The 19,736-nt window shown below is 43.2% G+C and overlaps 1 protein-coding gene across 6 annotated transcripts in view; it reads right to left on the reverse strand.

The window, feature by feature from the left end:
* The window catches only part of PRICKLE1 (prickle planar cell polarity protein 1), a 65,326-nt gene that overhangs the window by 26,681 nt on the left and 18,909 nt on the right, over positions 1–19,736 (reverse strand). For 2 of the 6 annotated variants that reach the window (XM_040551368.1, XM_040551409.1), the window contains 2 exons: positions 14,648–14,808; positions 12,091–12,219 (listed from right to left, as the gene is read on the reverse strand). The exons of 2 other annotated variants lie outside the window; for them this stretch is intronic. The gene's annotated coding sequence lies outside the window, so the exon portion shown is untranslated. Of the gene's footprint in view, positions 1–4,853; positions 5,766–6,540; positions 6,640–8,382; positions 8,399–12,090; positions 12,220–13,476; positions 14,490–14,647; positions 14,809–19,736 lie in introns of those variants that run through there. 2 more of the 6 variants (XM_040551362.1, XM_040551404.1) reach the window with 2 other exon arrangements.

Below are 19,736 nucleotides of genomic sequence, written 5' to 3' on the forward strand. Positions count from 1 at the left end.
GGCACTCAACTTTTTTTCTGGACAGATCACGGATCCCAGTTCAGCCTCAGAAAGGGCAACACGCAGCACCTCCTCATCCTCGCTCTTCTTTGACACCCTAGATGAACTTCTCTTGTACTGTGTACGGGTAATGATCTAACTGCACATTTATTTGCGCAGAATGGTGTCCTAGGACCTCCTGTCCTGCTGCAGACCATTGAAAGAAAGGAAGCCCCAGGAGCAGCCAGGATGGACGGCCCTGCTGGCCAGCTGCAGTGTGGGGGTCACACCAAACATCTTTGCTACGGGACAGTGCTGAGAGCCATCAGCACTGAGCCCCCATGGGGTGCTGGAGAACACTCACGTTGGAGCACGGGCTGGGAAGACCTGCAAGACAGCTGCCGTGAGCCTTCGGTGAGGTTCACTGCTGTGGCTCCATCCTTTGGGGGCAGTGCCAGATACAGCCAGCCACTACAGTCAAGGGGATTTAGAGTATCTCAGCTGTCCTTTGATAGGAAGGACATCACAGCTGACTTTGCGCTAGTAAATAAAACAGGGCCAAGGCACAAGCTCAAGCAGTAGCCTACAGTCACCTACCCTGTTTCATGGGCAGGCGCACTAAAAAGTAATACTGTCTCTACTAAAGGTGTGTGTGCGGTGGGGTGCACTGCACAATGCTGCTACGGGCAAGGGCCAGGCAACACGGACCGGGCCAGCCTGACTTTTGGTTTCAGGGTCAGGGAACCAGTGACCGTGTCACAAAATGAAAAGCAGCAAAGACAGATGAAGTCTCAGGATTTGGAGAAGTTTTCTACTAACTTTATTAAGCCCCTATAAAACATGTAATAGCAGAATAACTGTTGCCTTTCCTCATTTTTTAGGCCTATACCCCTCAGTTTTCAGGCTTACAAAATTTTCTTGATAAAACAAAAATTTGAAATATGATTTATTCCAACCTGAATGCTGGAAGTCATTATTACAAACAGCAATACAAAACCTCTGTTATAAAATATTAAAACAGAGTCTTCCATCACTTGGAAACTTTTTGATAGAAACAAATGTGATTTTTAATAAAAACAGTATTTAGCCATACAGATTTGAGAAGCAAATAAAAAAAATCGTTACGGGACCGAAAAGAAAAGTAACTTGGAGAGATCTGAAAATGCTTTTTGGAGTCAGGACGATTTTATTTTATTTTTTAAACACATTTTACGCTTATAGATGAACTCTAGTTTAGGGTAAATGCAAAGAGGCAAAAAGACTTTCAGTGTCATTCACGCAGACGTTAATCTCATAGAATACTGCTGTTTTCAATCATGTTAAACAGTGTTAATTTTTTCACATTATCAGTAAAACAAAATAAGTACATGCTGAGGATAAGGAAACAGCTTTGTTTATCTTCAAAATCATGTGCTTACCAGAAGTAAAGCATGTATTTGCCATATGTCAGCCCCTACCCCCCTTCTTTACATTACATATTCATTAATATAGCACTGTTGTGCTATATTGTTAGCAAGGAATAGGGGACACATTTTAAAAAGCAATTAAGTGGGATAAAACTACTTGAGGGAAAGGTTTTCCACCACCACCACCAGTATCTTAGGGAGACCAACAGGGAAACCTGACACGGAGGAATGTCAGCCTGAACTTGATGAATTTTTACTCAGAGCAATGCTTGCCCCCCCACAGCTTCCCACGTCGCTTCACAATACCCTCCCTTCGTGTTTCCCTTTATTCTGTGAAAGGACGTCCACGAGATGGATCTGTTCGGCTCAATGTTTTTAATAGAGCCATATCTTCTGTTATTGTTTCAAGCCTAAGAACTCAAACCATCTGTATTTTTACATGCAGTCTGCCAGCGAGAGGCTGTTTTGCCAAACAGCTCGGGCGTGCTGAATCCAACACACCCTGGTCCCGAGCACACAAAGCCGACTCAAACACTCCCCCGGACAGCAGCAGCCTTTCCCTAGGACCCACGTTTCAGTTTCCTGGGCTGGTGGGACTGGAAACATCAACGGCTCGGGACAGGCACACAATGAGCCTCAACGCCAGGTCAAGTCTGAAGTCCTCTCCTTTGCTCTTTTGGTGCTGGGATCGGAGACAAAAAGTCTAATGGCTCGATTTTACGGCTTAGAAGGGAGAGCCTCGAAGAGCCTGATCCCTGCTTTAAGCGAAAGCAGATTCTCCCTGGCACAGATGCAGCCCAGCGCTTAACAGCATTCTGCTTGCAAACACTGTCATGGTGTTGAGACAGACATTATATTTCTCGAGACAAATGTATCTGAGTTTTAACTCATAAATAATTCAAAGAGAACCTTTATTTCTACAGTGAAATGAAAACAGAAGTTTGTAAAATATTTCTACGCTTTTTTATTTTTTATTTTTTTCACTGTTATCTTTTTATCTGTCCTTGAACAATACTACCAATATCCTTGTAACTCCTCTGTTTCCTTGGGAGTTAGGATGCTCAGTCTTTCAGGAGTTTAGCTCTTAAATCAACAGACGTTTGTTATTTAAGTTATATTGGCATTGCTTCCTTTCTGTTCTTGTGGGCATGACACGGCTGTTTCTTCCAAGCCTGCAAGCAGCATCTTTAAAATGCAACAATTGCGTTATCCACACCCCTACAAAAACTAGAGGGAAAACACTTTTGCCGCATAGAAAGGCTGGCAACTCTAAGCACGCTGCAATAAAAAGCGAGACCCGATAAAAATTCCATTACTTGCTTATCTGGAGCGATTCTTCCCAGTTCAAAGGGTCAATTTCACAGCAGGGCACCAGCGCTTATCAGCCAGCTCCGCTGAGCCTTTCACTTGCAAAGAGAAGTGTTGCCTCCAACTGGCATGACAACGGCACTATTAAGCAGCCACTTCAAAGATATAGATGTTGTAAATGCTTTGATTTTGCCCAGTGTTGTACGCCAGCGCTACCCAACCGGACTTTTTCATGCAGAGGTTGGATTCTTCACGAGGGAAGTGAAAAGCAGGGCATAAAGCCACGGGAAGCGCAGCGAGCCCATCGCGTGCCTCTGCTCCCCAACCAGGCCTCCGCATTTTCCTAGGCACAGCTGCTGACTACTGCAGAGATGGTGGCAAAGTTTAGTCCGTGGGCTCTCTCTGGTCTTCTCTACCAGCTTGGGCCGGACCTGGCAAAAATACCTAACGCCTACTTGTGTAATTAATGTCACGCACATAAAATCAGGGCACATTTGCAAGAGGTACGACAGGCCTGCAGCATCTCCCCACTCACCTCTGCTGTGTTCAAACCCCAGCCTGCACCCAGGCGTGCTTTGCACTGCTGCTGCCACCACAGCCACTTTTCAGAAAGGGTTCAAAATACAGGGGCAGCAGCGACAGCCACAACAGCTGCAAGAGGTGTAATACAAGTGGCTCACATCAGCAGTGCTTTAAACATAAGAAGCAGCCCATATGTGACCAAGAAATGAGGTTACTACACGGTGGGTTTGACTTAACCTGCTGGAACAGGGAGCTGCAGCCAGGGGAACGTGCTCATATCCCACAGCCTGCCACCCTCCTTCCAGCAGGAGAAAACACAGGGACAGCAACACCACCAAGGAGAATTTGCAGGATTGAGCATTCAGATGAGCAGATCTGTTGATTAGCTGCCTGTCTAACGACCCAACTGGACTCATTTTACACAGGCTGTGTAGGCAGGAGAGCCGGTCTTCTGTAAATCCCTCTGGTGATTTACAAGATACGGGGTTTTGTCGCTATCTTCCTACATGGAATGAAGCTGAGGAGACTGGGCATGGCCAGCACTGACCGGCTGGTCACTCCCCAGAAATCACAGGAGCATCTGATGCGTATCATACACATTAAGGAGCATACTTGGTCATCCAACACCCGTCGGTCTGTGTTAGGGCTGGATACAAGTACCTTTACCTAGATCTAGGATGACTAGCCTCACACCTTTCCCAGCATTTGATCCATGACCTTTTCTTGCACGTAAACCATACGTTTTAAGTAAAACTCCCCTGCCCGAGAGCAAGAACTTTGCATGTCATTCATCTTTTAAAATTCCTTTTTCATTTAGTTCCCTCTCCACTTTTCTTTGGAGAAACATCCCAGAGTCCCAGCCTTATTTTTTCAGGCCAACCATCTGCTTGGATGGAACAGAGCCTTTGGAAAGAGCTCTGCAATCTCTTTTGACCGTCTGCAGTGCAGTTCCCTTGACCTGTTCACTCCTAACCCTTGGGACGCCCCTAGCAAGACGTGCCAGGGAGGACTGCAACAGCAAGAAGCTTCATTTTCACATGAATGAGGACACCACAGGAAGCTTTTCAGCCCCGAACATTTCCTGTCTGATCAGCAGGCGACAGTTTACACATAGGAGTAAACATGTGACCCAGAGCAAATCAAGGCCATCTACTCTAAAGCGTCTGCTGAAAATGCATATAGAGCTTGATTAAATTAAGATTTAATTCTAGAAAGCAGCTTAATTTGAGCTAGGCGTTAGTATCAATCTTCACTGAAGGATTGCTCTGATTTTGTTAATTTTTTTTTTTCTACTCACTCTGCTCAAATTAAATCTTCACCAGGGTAAAGGAAGCTTTCACTTAGACCTCCCTTGTACAGTTTATGCAAGCACAGCTGAGAAGGGTATGGGACGCAAATGAAAGCTATTATAACGACTCACTGGGATGCAGTACCACACAACAGCAGGATCCCAGGAAGGGAGCCCCACATGCCTCCCTCCATCCCAGCAGCAAAGCTGTAGGAGCAGCTCGTGCCAAGGTGCTGCACCTTGCAGCAGGCTGCAGCTCCCTCGGCCGAGCCAGCAGGCAGCAAAACGGGCAGGCGTTCCCCAGCGGGTGCCCATGACCAAAGGCACGTTGTAGCTTCAATAAAACTTACCAGGGCAAAATAAAACCTTGATCTCCGCTGCTGACAGGCTGAGGTTGATCTAACTTGCAGGTTATAAACAGTTTTGTCTGAGGGCTTTATTCTGCCTCAGCTTACATTTCTATACCCGCTCCTTCCATGCCCCTGGCAGCAAAGAAAATGGCTTGTGGCTCTGACTTGCACACGTGTATTCTCTCTTGTTCTCTTTTATCCTCTCCCTCCCACCTCCTTTCTACTGCATTATCTTTCAATTAGTCACAGGAGTGCAGTAAAACACACAGTTCTCTGATCTCTTAGACCATCTTGTATTTACAAACATGAGTACCTGCCTTCCAGTCCCTAGGAGAAGCCATCTTAGAAGAATAAAGACAACAGGATCAGAGGAATCAGAGAGATGTTTTAAATGTTTATGCTGGCAACCCGTAATAAAAACAGCGGATTAAGGAAACCTTAAAAGTTAAGACTACGTTCTTTTTTCTGGCCATACTTTACTTACAGCACACTTTGGATAGGCCAGGGATTTCTCCTCTGCGTTTCATAGAGGCAGGTCACCTGCCTGCCTTGTCCTGTAGAAGTAACGGGACTTATAAAAATAGATTAGTAGGAAATTGATACAGTTTCTAAGAAAAGAAGAAACATCAGAGTATGTGAAGCTAGTTCTGAAATCAGGGTCAGTGGTTTCATTTCCCTTCATTTGTTTGCTTTGTTGTCCTTTTTGTTGCACACCTTATTTCAAGTACTTCAGGCTTTGTCTAGATCAGAAAGCTGTATTACTTCGAGGACATGAATGCCGTTAACAGAAATTTGCTTCTTCTGGCATAGCAGTTTCCTTCCAGCAGGTGGAATAAAGTTTGTCATAATGGCATTAGCAAGGAATCTTTGTACAGATTTTTACATTTTTCAGCAACTCTTTTCATTTTCCTCCTGAAAAGGAAGGAGCATTTTATCATACATTTATCAACAACTCATTTCACTCCTGAAATGAGGAAGCGAAATAGCAATACTCAGGGGACAGCCAGTACTGCCAGGTGAATACTGGCAATACTGCCACCATTCTTTAGCCCTCCCAGCACTTGAGTGTCAGAGGTAACCTGAACAGGTCTCTGTGCATCTGTAAACCTGTTTTAGGCATGCACACTTCAAAATAGAAATACTTTTTATACCAAGCCACATCAGCTATACTTCCCCAGCCAGCCACCATGGCACTCTGCCATGGGAGGCACCAGAAGTGTGCCAAAAGATGGGCTTGTTCCTCCTGTAGTTGCCAGGGTCCATCCACGTGTTCCCCTCTGCTAGCGATTAGATGCAACATATTAATTCCTTGCTCTAGAAAAAAATCTAAGCCAACACACAGAACTATGATCCATGATTCTCAAAGATCTAATAACGTTTAGCAGGCTTTATGCGAAGAAAAGCTAGCATTGTGCTATTATTAATACTTCAGGTTTAGTAAGTACTATGTGCACTCCTGAGCCATGAATTGCCACATACGTTGCACAAGTCTGCTTAAAACAAGTCGTTTACAGGGCGTTTAGTCATCAAGCTATTGTCCACTGGTTTGGGCAAGTTTTCCAGTAATAAGCTGTAGGACATCAGGATAAGATGCATGTGTCATTTTTAACTCGTGGAGAACGGTTAATTCAGTGCCACTCCTCCACCACACACACAAACAGGAATCTGACTGACAAAACAGCTCTACCTTGAAAAGCTGAGTTAAGATCTCATCAGTTCGTATCTAGATGGCTCTCCTTGACAACACTGCCTGACCTGCAGCACAGCCTCTCATCTTGTAACTTCACTTGAGGAAACAGAAACAAAACATTGAAATTAGATTCTGCAGGGTGCAACTTATCCTGAAACATATCTTTAGTGGACCAAGATACAGGAATAAGTATTTATTAAAAATACCACACGCCTAGCTTTACAGTGTAATATAAGCAAGCCAGGATAGTCCTGGGAACAGAATAAAGCAAGAGTCTGTATGTAAGGGTTTATCCAAAACTGATGGATTAGGTTTTCTAAAATACTGCTGATCTAGAAGAGTTGATCGCTTCATTAATGTCATTATCTTAAGGTACCCCATCATCATCCATTTGGGTTTTCTCATGTGCTTTGAAAGTGATGAGCAACATCTCCCTTAGAAAAGCCTTGCTGGAGAGTTTATTTCATGGAGCTAAGAAGACAAAAGTTTTCGTTTGCATTTTGAGGTTCACAGCTGACCACTTTTTTTCATGGGAAAATGCTTCGAAGTGAAAGACCAGGTTAGTCCATCCGAAAGTTTGGAGGGTCCAAGACTTAGATGTGACTCAAAATTCAGTCACTGAAGGCGTCGGGCAACAAGCCCTTTGTGATATGGCTGCTGGGCTCTTGGCCAGTCACAGCTCTAGAATCAGTGCTGGAAACGGTAAAATATAGGAAGCGTCAGCTGTCTGAGCCTGGACCCCTGAACACACGCATCTGCAAAGATGTGCGTGCCTACACCAAGCAACAGACCAAGAGCAGAGATTCATGAGCTAGTGGAGACTCAGGCTCATAAATCCACATGATGCAGTGCAGCTGGATATTCAGCTTGGGCCAGCAACGATACAGTCGCATTTGCATAGCTCTTGTGCTGCTGAACTTGGATGTCTCTATCGCATTCCCCCATAACTTCTGCTTCCAAGGAAGTGCAGCCAATTTGGGAATGTTGGGAACAGACATCTGGGGTGTAGAAATGCTCCAAGTCAAAGCTGATGGGATCAATCACCATCTTCCTGCCAGCTAAAGGATGGATGGGATCTAACAAGCAACCTCCTTCCCCACCCCCAGCCCCATCCTGCTGAGCAGCTGCCGTACCCAGCAGCAGGAGGGGGGATCCAGGTGGACAGAAGAGCTAGTCCAGATCTGGAAACAGACGCTCAAAGAAAAAAAAAAATATTAGAAGAGCAAAGCTGTTTAAGTTTCAAACAGGACTTCAGTCCTTCACAAAAATCAGAGTAAACTCAGAAAGGGTTACTGCTTGCAGTTAAACCTTTGCATATTGGTGAGACCATGAGCCCTGATCTGCCAAACAGCCTAAAAAATGATTCTGAAGTCTTATTTTAATGATGTCCAATGGGATAAATAAGCAGCACAGTCAGCACCATCAGCGTTGGGAAAAAGCCAACACCAACGCAGCAGATTGAGCTGGGACTCAGGAATCGGGAGGAAAGCTTCTCAGGGAGGCCTGTAGCCCTAGGCCAAAACAAGGCTGCTGCACAGAGAAGGGAAGGGAAGGGAAAGGCAACAGAAGGCAACCTCCATTAAGCCATGTAAATCTCTGGAACTACTTACTGAGTGTACTACAATGGAGTGAAGAGCACTGGGAAGAGAGCTCTGACCGCACACTGTGGGCTGCTGGAGATCGTTTCCCCTTCCCTCCCCTCTTCCTTCACGTTAAAGAGTTCATCTTGAAGCAATACAACCACGTTTTCTTCGTTCTGCTCCCTTGAAGTGTTTTCCACTTGAGCAGAGGGCAGGAGGCAGAGGAACAGCCCCGTGCCAACCTCCCGCTGCTGCTCACCGTGCCCTGCCGTGCCAGTGTCACCAAGATGGAGGACCCCGGCCCTGTGCGCCACGAGACATCAGCTGCTCCTGGCGCAGGCTCAGTAACACCATCAGCATTTCCAGAGGCTGCCCCTATGGCAGAGACACTCCTGGGCAGAGTCACCTTGGCCCAAAAGGCAGAGCAGCAAGCCAGAAAAACGTGGTATGCCATGGTTAGAGAGGATGGGCTGCTCCACGGAGAACATAGCCTGCTTTACATGCAGCCCAGCGCTGCCAGCTCGCTCCTCTGCCCGGGGTCAGGGATGCCTGGCACCGCCACAGGGTTTTGCATCAGACTTCCTTCTGCTCGAGCCCTCATGGGGCTTCAGCTCTCGGCCACACTGGGATGGCAACACTGTCCCTGGCAGCCTGCCTGGCAAAACGAGGAGCTGCCCCACAACCACGGTTATTTTCAAAGTGACACATGTAGGCCTTATGACTTCTCTACCCACGGCCATCTCATTTCTTGCAGCTTTACCACAATACTGGCCCAGATGCAATCCTGCTTTCATTTTAATAGATCCAAAATGGAGACAGCTCAGCACCCTGGTGACTATTGCTGGAACAAGACTCAGAAGTGCAGGGAGGGAAAGGCCTTGAAGCACCACCACTGGGAAGCAGAGGGGACAGAGACCGAGCTACAAAGACACTCAGCTGCACGCTCTTGCTATACTTATACACTAAACATACACGTATGTTATATATAAGTACACACACACACACAGTATAATATATACACACAGATAGGCAAGACTATATCCAGGCAAGATGATCCCAGAGCACTTCAGGACACAACAGCAGGCAGGCTGAGACAAGTAAGTAATAATAGTTTAAAAGAGCAAGCTGACAGCTAAAAGATGCAAAGTAGTTTATTCTAAGAAGTGCCTCCATCTATTTTATGGTGGAATAATTCATTCTGTATTGAGTAAAATTTGTTTCCAGAGTAATTCATGCAAATACACTTCAGATAATTTTCTTCTTAATTGTTTGCGTGGGTGCAAGATGATTTTGACCTGAAAGGAGTTAACCTGAAATCCCTGCCAAGCTCAACAAGCCTTAAATTGTGGTGTTTTATATCTATACATACTTTTATGGCTAGACCCAAAATGTTTGTGTAGAGCCATGGCTTGTTTCAAGTGGCCCAAGTTTCTTACAATGCTAACCTAGCAGCCAGGTGGTACAGCTCTTGGTTTGCTGCACTTCAGAGCTCTGAGCCAACATGGACTGTCAAAGAAGAAAATAGTCTTCCACTTGCACTGAGAACCATCCGCAGAGCTTCTTCTTCATAAAGCTTCACAAACAAAGACCAAAAAGGTTAAACTCTCTCGTCCCCGGCCCCGACACAGGCTCACTGAGCATGCAGACTTGTGCTCATCCTGGCGAGCGGCACGAAGATCTGTTTTGTTTCCACCAGAACACTTCCAATCACTGGAAAGCCTGAGTACGAGCACGTACCCATGACCACATTTCTCCTCACCAAGGCAAACACGCTGCAGATATCCCTCTCCCCAGCAGAAGAGAGATTTCTGGAGCTCATCTTTGGAGCCTTGTTTGTGCTGCATTTCCAGTGCATATCATTAAGCACATATGAATTAAATTGTCAAGCAAGACTACCTCCCTTCCCTCCCTAAAAATCCCTCAAGAAATCCTACATCTCAAACCACATCCTTATTAAAAAAATTAATAAGTAAATAGTCAGAAGGGTGTGTGCGAGCCACTAAACCGAAATTCCTGAACTCTAATCCTCTCCAACAATAAAAACTTTCTGCTTCTGCCAAACCACTTGGTCCATCTGTTTCACTTTCTTCTACTGTGAAAATAAGAACGCAGCTTCCTCTACTTCACAAAAGCAGCCTGTGGACTTGATGTTTATGGTGTCTTTCTCTGAAAAAGCTTCTCTTAGTTTCAAATCATCTCTCTGAAGTTTCAGATCTTGTCTAACAGAAAGCTCAGGTGATGGCACAAGCATTAATTCATAACTGTGTCATAAACACAACATTATTTGCTTTTTTGTTATTGACAAAAATAGTTGGGAAAAAATGTGTTTGAATTGGATTTTCTTGAGGGGTGAGAGGTAGAGAAGAGGGCATCTTTCCACTTAAGAGTGGCACTGCTCTCTTGAAAAGTCTAAATGCTAAAGAGCCAAGAAAGTGGTTCGGCCAAACTGCTTCCAGCTTTTCATTTGAAAGATCAGCCTCTTTCCTGAAAATCCCAAACTTGAAGAAAGCATCAGCATGTATTTACTCTAACACCTTCTCATCATGAAGAAAAACCTAATCACTTAGAAGGAAGATTTCCTTTTAGTTAGTCATGAAGAACTAATTAATACATTTTAACATTTCTATAGTGCAAATTTTGAAGGAATTCTACTTCTTGTTCCATAAACCTTGAAAAACATATGCTAGGGAGAACCTGGCCACCAGTGCATCAAGATCGAGGTAACCAATCCAATACCTTTTGTACCTAAGGCTAGAAACGACTATTTAAAGAACATACAGCACTCAAATACATCCATTTTTAGACCTACTTCTTCAAGATAGGAAGCAAAGATGTCTTCAGAGCAACTTCAAAAACGTCTTCTGCAGGCTACCTTTAGACGGAGTGCTCCTGTGGATGGATATATGTAAATAAGAGTTCCTGCTCCTCAGGGTTTCATATGGAAACATTTACTAAGTTACACCAGCATAAATGGCTGTAAAATCTTAGGACAAACCTTCTCCTTCAACAGTAGATATTTCGTTTCAGATTTTATTTGTAATTAAAATGTTCCACAGGAAATAATAACCCTAGGCTTAATTAGGTAATTAAACCTGTTCTCAAAGACTTATGTAATGCAAAAGAACAATCATGCAGATGGAAAAGTTTAAAATGGTACTAAGCTACTAATTATATATATATGTACAAGTTACAAGAAAAAGCTTCTTTCTTAAATCTCTTATTCTAAATTTGGCAAAATTACATGTTTAACAACCAGCTGCTGTGCATCTCAAGTGAAGAGCTTACTAATGCAGTGCTACACTAAAAGCCACACTTATAAATTCTCACGGAGTTAGAAGACTCAGAAGAAATAAATCAAAGAGATTCACAAAAAGCTTATTAAGTCTACTTTCTAGATCCTGTAATGCTTAGATGTGCCAGGAGTTCAGAATAACTTATCTTTTCATGATTGTAGATGTTCCTTTCCCACCTGCCTGTCCCACCCTTCTCTAAGATGCTCGGTAATAAGGATGTTAAACTGTCCTACTTTACAGCTCACAAAAGCACAAGGATTAAAGAGGGTGGGGAAAAAATAAAGTACAATTATTTTTCTTTGTGAGGACGTGTTGTACTGTTGTAGATGAGATCTGACGAACCAGCTCTTGAAAATTTAAGACATGGTTTTGCCCTGTACTGAGCAACCATACAGGGACTCAAAGGATTTTAAAATAACGGGTGCTTTTCATTCACCTTTGCAGCTTTTTCCCCCAATGTATCTACAGTCCAAGTTGGGATCTGCATCTCAGAATTACTTTCCTACAATCAGCCTCATGAATATTTGTAAATAAATAAATAAATGCAGTTATACCTATTTGTATAGGAATGTACTTCCCTAAAGTATTTAAATCAGTTTACAACAGTGTCTGAAGTAAACAGCCAGCAGTATTTTATGGCAGCTCAGGCAGTTCTCAAAAGCTTTTTAAATCACCTTGTCTTGCCTCATAGAACTTGGACCACAGAAAGGATGAAAGTGTTGTTCTTCCACACAGCTCCCTCTGCTGATTAGATCTTCATAGCTTGCCACATTGCAAAACATTGTCAGAAGACTCTTCAGACACTATGATTTTAAAAGAAGTCAGAAATATTTGAGTGTTATCATATAAATGTGTTAACCCTCAGAAATATAGAGCATCCAAACAAATCAGTCTTGTGTGCCCAAAAGCTACTCAGTTCCACAAAGTCCCTGGAGAAAAACACTAAATTCTTGTGTCTCCCAACCAAAACAAAGCTAACCATTTTGGATCCTTGCAGAAAAGTCCAGCTTTTAAGAAGCTGGGACAATAACAACGCAAATTTATTCATATTTACTAATCAGAGTTTTCTAGAAGTGTTGCATAATTTGAGTTTCTTATCGCTAGATCACAAAGGCATCATAGTATTAAAAAAAATGCAAATCATCTCGTCTATACAGGAAGCAGGAAATAAAGTGGAACAGGAAACAAAGCAACTTTCAAACTTCCTAAAATCCTAAATTGAGTCCTATCCCAATAGATGCTGCCCCATTTATTGGGCATTTTTTGTGGCACTGCCACATTTATTGGAACTTTAAAATGTTTATATTTTGCTTTTTCCCTTCTTAATAGAAAGTTGCCAATTCCCTGAGCTTAAATGCACAGGTTTTCCTTCAGAAGTTGCAAGTTGATCCTCTCAGCATTAAAACACTGATAAAAAAAATCACCAAATATTAAGAACAACAAAAGAAGTAGTAGCCATTTTAAGACGATCTTACAGCAACAGTTTCAACTACATTATATTATGTGACACTTTTTGTGCCTGGAACCTTAGAATCCCAAAGAAGGCTCCATTTGAAGTCTTAGGGGCTGAAAATACAAGTTTCGTCCTTTCTCAGTAACATTCATCTGTGCAAAGTCTTAGCAGAGTTTATTATCAGTATAGAGTACAACTAGACAGAAGTCTTCAACTTAAAAGACACATTTTTGGTAAACCCTCAGTAAAGCTATCACTGGGGGCCTAAATCAAGTAAGTTTTTTGCAATGCAACAGAGAAGACAACACGAACAGAAAGATAGTTTTATACTAGCCAATTATATGTTTTTCAATTGACTTAAAAAGGAAAAAAAGCCTTCTCATAACCTACTGCCCTTCACAAAAACACTAATTTTTTTTTGACCTGTGACAGTAGCCAAGGTACAGGGTAGTTACTTCACCTGACCTAACAGTCAGCAGGGATTCACTTGTGCACATCTAGATGGCACAGAACAGGAGTGCCATAGGGTAAGAACTGTGAAAATCAACACTTAAAAATTACAATTCATGGCCAGGTTGTATCTGTTTCTTTCAGCTGAGTCCCTTACCTGTGGAAACGCTACATATGCCCAACATGCTTCCTTCGTGCAATAGCTTGCACAACTTCAATAATGTAACTTCTGTAAAGTCCAATATATGGATTACTTGTAATTAAGGAATGCGTAAGTTCATTCTAGTTAGTCATTGGTTAAATGCTACATCCTTTGTTCAAACCTCAGCTCCCCACCCTGTGCATCCCACAGCGCTGACAACGCTCCTAAGCACAAACACTTAATTGTTTTGTTTCTCTTCAGCATCCCCATGCAGAGTCTGAGCTCTTTCAATGTTTCTCACAAAAACAAGATCCAGGTATAACAGTAATGCTGATTTAAGCATTGAGGCAGGCGTGTCTGTCAGATGTCACTTGACGTTCCCATTAGGGCAGCGGAAGAGCCAAACCCAAGCCAGGCAGGCTTTCTGCAGTACCTAAGACTCGGACTCCAAGTGCTCCCTTCATTTCTGGCAGCACATTAAACGTACAGTGGTCAACAACTGCTCTTTGAAGATGGGTCTTCCCAAGTATTTATCTTGCCTCAGTTTAGTCTGTCCAATCTGCAGATTATTTCTACCTTTTGGGTTAAATAGCCTACTGCTGGGCCACTACGTACGGCTGGAGTGGATCAGTAGTCCTCTTCTTTCTCTGGCTTCTTGAGAGTGGCATGGACTGCAATATCTGTGGCCCAGTGATATGAAGTCACTCAACAGCTACTTTTATTATTCTATTCTAAGATCAGTGGAAGTAGCCACCAGGTTTAACAGCACTTGCAAAGAAATAAGAAAACTATGCTTGATGTTTTTTTGCTACTTGTGCTTCAGTTCAAGGGCTGTGTTTCAGGCAGTACGACCACTGCATGAGTGCTCACCCAGCTTTTGTAGCCAAGTTCCAGTTACCGTAAAGCCTTTACCTTGGCTTTCCACAAACAGATCTTCAGTTGCAGGAAAGCAGGTCCATATACATACATTTTTTTTACTCCAATTATGTTCAGATCCCTTCCTGTTCAAGCTTTGCCCTATAGGTATCCTGAAAATCATGAAATAAACACCAGAGTTTAAGACAGACTTCTCCTGAGAATACCAGTTATCTCCAGCTTCAGAAATGCTGATGTCCTTTGGGAATGGCTAGACAGAGCCATCTCCTGGCTAGAGAGTAAACAGAACTTATTCAATGTAAATATTCACCTTAATGTCTGTGAGAAGTTATTAATCCATTGCAAAGAAAGTCATCTCTGTGCAGCTCCAAGGATCAGTTACAAAGACAAGTCTTCATATGTGAATACTGCAGCCTCTCAAAACAATCAGTAACAGCATGGATGGTGGAGAACGATGCATCCTATTTGTTCCTAAGTTTTTGGAAGTGTAAACATGAAATTAACAACTCTGAGGTAAAATGCCCCAAACCCTAAACCCATCCTGATGACACTGCAGTCAAGCTTTATCCATTTGTCCTTAACAGAAGTCTCAGAAGAGCACCCATGGTCCAGGGGACAAACTGCATGCAAATGTGGTCAGTACCATGAAGCATCTCATCCCCACCCCAATCCTGGCTGATTTCCTTAAGCAGAAATCCTAATTAACGCAAACATAATTAAACTCATTTACCTTGAACTGTCAAGAACATTTGGCAAAGAACCCCACACAAGTAATAGCTACGTTCTGGGGATTTTTTTTTTCTTCTTTTCAGTCTGTAAGACTAAGTTAGCATGATGAGTTTAACTCTATTTAAGCTTCTAAATATTTTGCATTCTGGATTTGCTTAAAGACATCATAGAAATAACAGTACCCTTACACAGCTTTCAACACTATACATCAGCAGGCTTCAAAGCTGTAAGAATTGTGTCTTAGAAGCAGCTGTTAGAACTCTTCTAAAACAGCTCCTCTGCACAGCATACCTACCACCTGCGTGAGAGTCATTTTCCTGTTTCTGCCAACCCTGAAGAAAAACTCAGGCATGGCAGACAAATTTCTCCTTTGAACTGAGCATCTCTCTAAAGATTTCCACTTCAGTCAAGACTCAGGACTGTTAACAGATGTGAGAGGTTACAGAAAAAATAGTGGATTTTGTTCCATTAAAGAACTTTGTTAGTTTCCCTCAGCCCTAAAAGAAGCATTTCCATCTCTTCTGAAGGGTTGCAAACACTGACCCACCTGTAAACATCAACAGCACAAACACGTGTAGGCACATAGGGGCATGCAGGGAAACACGCCAGAATCACTAGGCTGAAGCCTAGCAGCATCATGAAATAAAGTGGAATGAAGAACTTGTCGTGGCAGTGAGAGCAATCTGCCATCATTATCTTCTCCAGATTGTGAGCGAGCAGTAAGCAACTGCAGCCCTTCAAATCAGACTGTTTGGTATCCCCTTACTGCAGAGGGATCAGAGAGAGGGTCTAAGAGACCCTAGCTCTGATATTTTCACCTGTTACGGAGCAACTGTCCTTCAGCTCCGTTCTTAGGGACAGATGAGGCTTACAAGTCTCTTAAAATACACTCTCTTCAGCCACGTTGGAGATCTGCTGGGTGATCTACCGTCCACGTTACCGCTTTTAAAAGATTTGTGGGTTTGAGCCTTGAAGTGAAAACTCAGCTTTCCCTATCCTTATAAGCTGACCTTGATACACAAGCTCCTACAGCAAAGGAAACATTCTGCAAACTGTTCAAACAAAGGATTTCCAAAGTCTTTTCATTTTCCTGCGTCTCACCATTCATATGATGGCAGGAGCAGGCACAACCGTTAGCTGCAGGAGCAGCTGGTGGCCCCACACCAGCCTGGGCACCATCTCGGAGCGGTGCACGTACACCTCAATTTGTGGATCTTGGGCTAGAGCAGCACATGACTGGGGTTGCTGAAGTGAAGCAGAGCCCTGGCCCTGCACTAGGGCTGCGGTCCCCTCCTGCGTGCGTGCACGAGCACCATCTAGATGATTGGAAGCATTTCACGTAGGCTGTCTGGCAAGTCACAGATGTCACTCGCAAGTAACACAGACATTATTCATAGCCAGTCACTGCTTGCTATCTACAGATAGCTGATTGCATTCAGACCAGATTGGAAACAAGGTTGGTTAAAAAAAAAAAAAAGAAAAAAGAGAAAAGAGCCAGACAATCTGGCCTCTCCAAGCTCCAGCCATTCCTGCAGGCAGAAAGTGGGAAACCCTTCGACAGCCGGGACCCACACTTCAGCACAATAGCTGCTCGAAGTCAAGAATACAGCGAGATAATGCATTACCAACCAAGCACTACAGAAACCTCAGCAACTTGAGTCTGAAATTTGCCTTTTTTCTTTTTTTTTTGACTGCAGCTGGACAATCTGGCTTTCTGTTCCAGTCCTTTCCTGCTCCGTGTTTGTGTACTCATCTTTTCTAAACATCCAGGCTTTCTGACCAGCAAACAACATAGTAGCCGAAGAGATCACGTAACAGTTCAACTGGCCATGTGAAGATGTGTGGCTTGTTTTGCATTCTTAATTGCATGAATAAATCTGGTGCTTTTTTTAAAAAAAAAAGAGATTTACAGTCATGAGAATACGTATGTAAATTAAAACACAGTGGGAACAGCACAGATTGCTGGCAATACAGACTTTCTGCACCAGTCCATCTTCACTTAACTATGGGTATCACTTCAAATGAACCCATTTCTACACCTATTACTGGCTTCTTTGCTAAAGCATGGTGTGGCCCGCTGATTACACAGCTGTAATAAGGACCTCCCTCCCCCAGGAGCAGGATATAATAAAGTAACAAATTTTGGCAAGTACTTCGTAGCCACAACACACCTTTAATTTCTGTTTAATTAAAAAAGTTAAGAAGTTTGTTATCACCAGTTTTTCTGACTCACGGTAACATACTCCAATCAAGAAGTTTGCCCTCTGAAAGAATATGTTAATATTTTTAAAATGCACTTGTGCTCACAGCATTTAAAAATACGTCGAAGTTGCTGTAGCAATTGTTTGATAACTTAGCCATTAGAGCACAAAGCTGAACTGCTAACAAAACATTTAGCAGAGATATCTATAACAATATAAATTCATGTCAGAGCATCGTCCTTTAAATGACAGTTACTTAGTTTTAACACCCTGTGAGTTCCTTCAGGAAGGGAAGTGTTATCTTTGTCAACACTGAAAGCCAGTTAAGCCGAGTGAGTAAGCAATGTGCAATTTGGCACCGCACTCCTCTACGAGCCCCCGAATCTGGGACCTCTGAAATCTCCCTTAAGAGCATGGTAATGGGGACACAGTAAGAATGCAGTCAAGTTTGTTAAGCTTTCTTGTTTTTCTGCTTACGTGTGATGTATACAAGAAGCTTTTTGTAAGCACAGACTTGATTTTGCATTTGTGGGAACGATACAGATCCAATGATCAAGCTAATGACAGAACATGCAGAAGATGTTTTCAAAAGCACGCAGCGCAGTCGCACTGCAGATGGACCAACTTTAGCGTTCAATATCTAACAAGCTCTAGCAGTTTTTAGAAGTTGATGATTATTGCAAAGCATTCCTAAATCTCTTGTTCTTGTCCTCTTTGATCTTTAGGTGAATCAAGATCATTCGTGACGCTACTGAGACGCGCGAATCTAAACCCTCTTCCTTTGGAAGAGGAACTCAAGCGCTGGTCTTTTCCTGGCACTCTCAAAAAACAAATTACAGTGCCCTAGAAAAAGGCTCAGAAGATTAGATGGAAATGGAACTGAACATGCTATTAACTACATACATTTTTTTTTTTTAAATTAGAGGTAATTATACTGTACTGATTACTGTACCTTAAAAAAGGCACTAGGGAAAAAAGTTCTCAGATTTTGTCTACAGGAAAAAAAAAAGTTTGTTCAGCTTTGTAAGTTACTTCTCTCATCCCAGACCTAAAAGACTCAGGGATATGCTTCCCCTTGCCCCACCTCAGTACTCTTTACCTGGCCACCATCTTGAAGCTCCAGAAAAGTTTCCCCACTATGTACCTCCAGGTTCTCTCAAGACAGAGGAAGTATTCCTACATCTCCAGGCACAGAGATCTACAAATACACACAGGACTTCAGAGAAGGGACGAAGGTACTCTAACAGCTTTGGCAGAGGCCAGTGGTCATGGCAGAGCTCACGGAGGCAAGGAAGGCAGAGGGCTCTAACCCCTAACGATCAATGCCAAGAGCTGTAACCACAGGTAGCAGCCTCCACAACTATTTCAACACACTACAGCATCTCTGAGGACCATTTCATTATCAGGAAAGGGTCCTAAGGGAGCCAAGAGAGAGAAGAAGAGAGAAGTAGGGTGTACCCCCAGCAAGAGACAAAGCAAGACAAACAAGAACTGGATAACCATGGACCTTTGAGATATAGTGTAAGGACAGCTTAAACCCATTTATGTTTGGGATGCTGTGGGGATTCTGTCTTTCTTCTTCTGTACTGACTGTGCAGCCTCCTCATGCCAGCACTGGCACTCGATTGATCTCATGGTGCAACCATTCAAGAATTTAAACAGGCAGAAAGCAAACTCTGCCAAAAAAAAAAAAAAAAGCAAAATTTCCTGTTGATTTGATTCCTTAAGCTGGTTCACCATGAGGTCAGACAAGCAGTAACGCCACTGCTAGGGAAAAGACAGACCACAGCCGGGCTTATCTAAATAGCGCTCTAAGCCAACTGAAGCAGGCCCTACACGAGCACTTTTCTCTCTCCTGTTCTCAAAGTGTTATCATCGTATCTATGCCAAGTCATTCTTCTTTCACATTCAGACTGACACACTCGATCTGTCTCTTCTTTTGCAGTTGCACATTGGGGTAAGGAAGAGGGGAGAGATAAAGATACGTTTACTATAGGTAGGATTTAGCTATCTGGAGTTGCAAAGGGCACGCGAGTTTTAAAGTATAATATGACCTACATCCAGCCCAAGTATCCGAACGTTCAATCAAGAATTCAGCAGAGATTAACACTTATAAAAAAAAAGAAGTTTTAATTATTTATCTACAACAATGTAATCTGACTGAATGGTGGTAGACTCGCATGCTGGACACACAAAAAAAAGAACAGGTTTGCTCCAGAGCTTGGATTTGCACACTGGTGCAGAGCAGCAGAATCCCTGGGAAGCCTGTGCTTTCCCTGCACGGCCACGTTACCTACCAACACCGTCAGCCCTTGCCAACAACGGGCCTGTTATGCCCCAATGCTTCAAACAGTTCTCAAACTGTCCTCGGATGCCCAGAATAGCCATGGGATTTTAAGAACAATTCATCATAATCCCCACCCAAACCAACTTCCACCAAACTCCTGTGGACATCTTTGGGTATCCTCA

This window comes from Cygnus olor, chromosome 1 (genome assembly GCF_009769625.2).
Source record: "Cygnus olor isolate bCygOlo1 chromosome 1, bCygOlo1.pri.v2, whole genome shotgun sequence".
NCBI lineage: Eukaryota > Metazoa > Chordata > Aves > Anseriformes > Anatidae > Cygnus > Cygnus olor.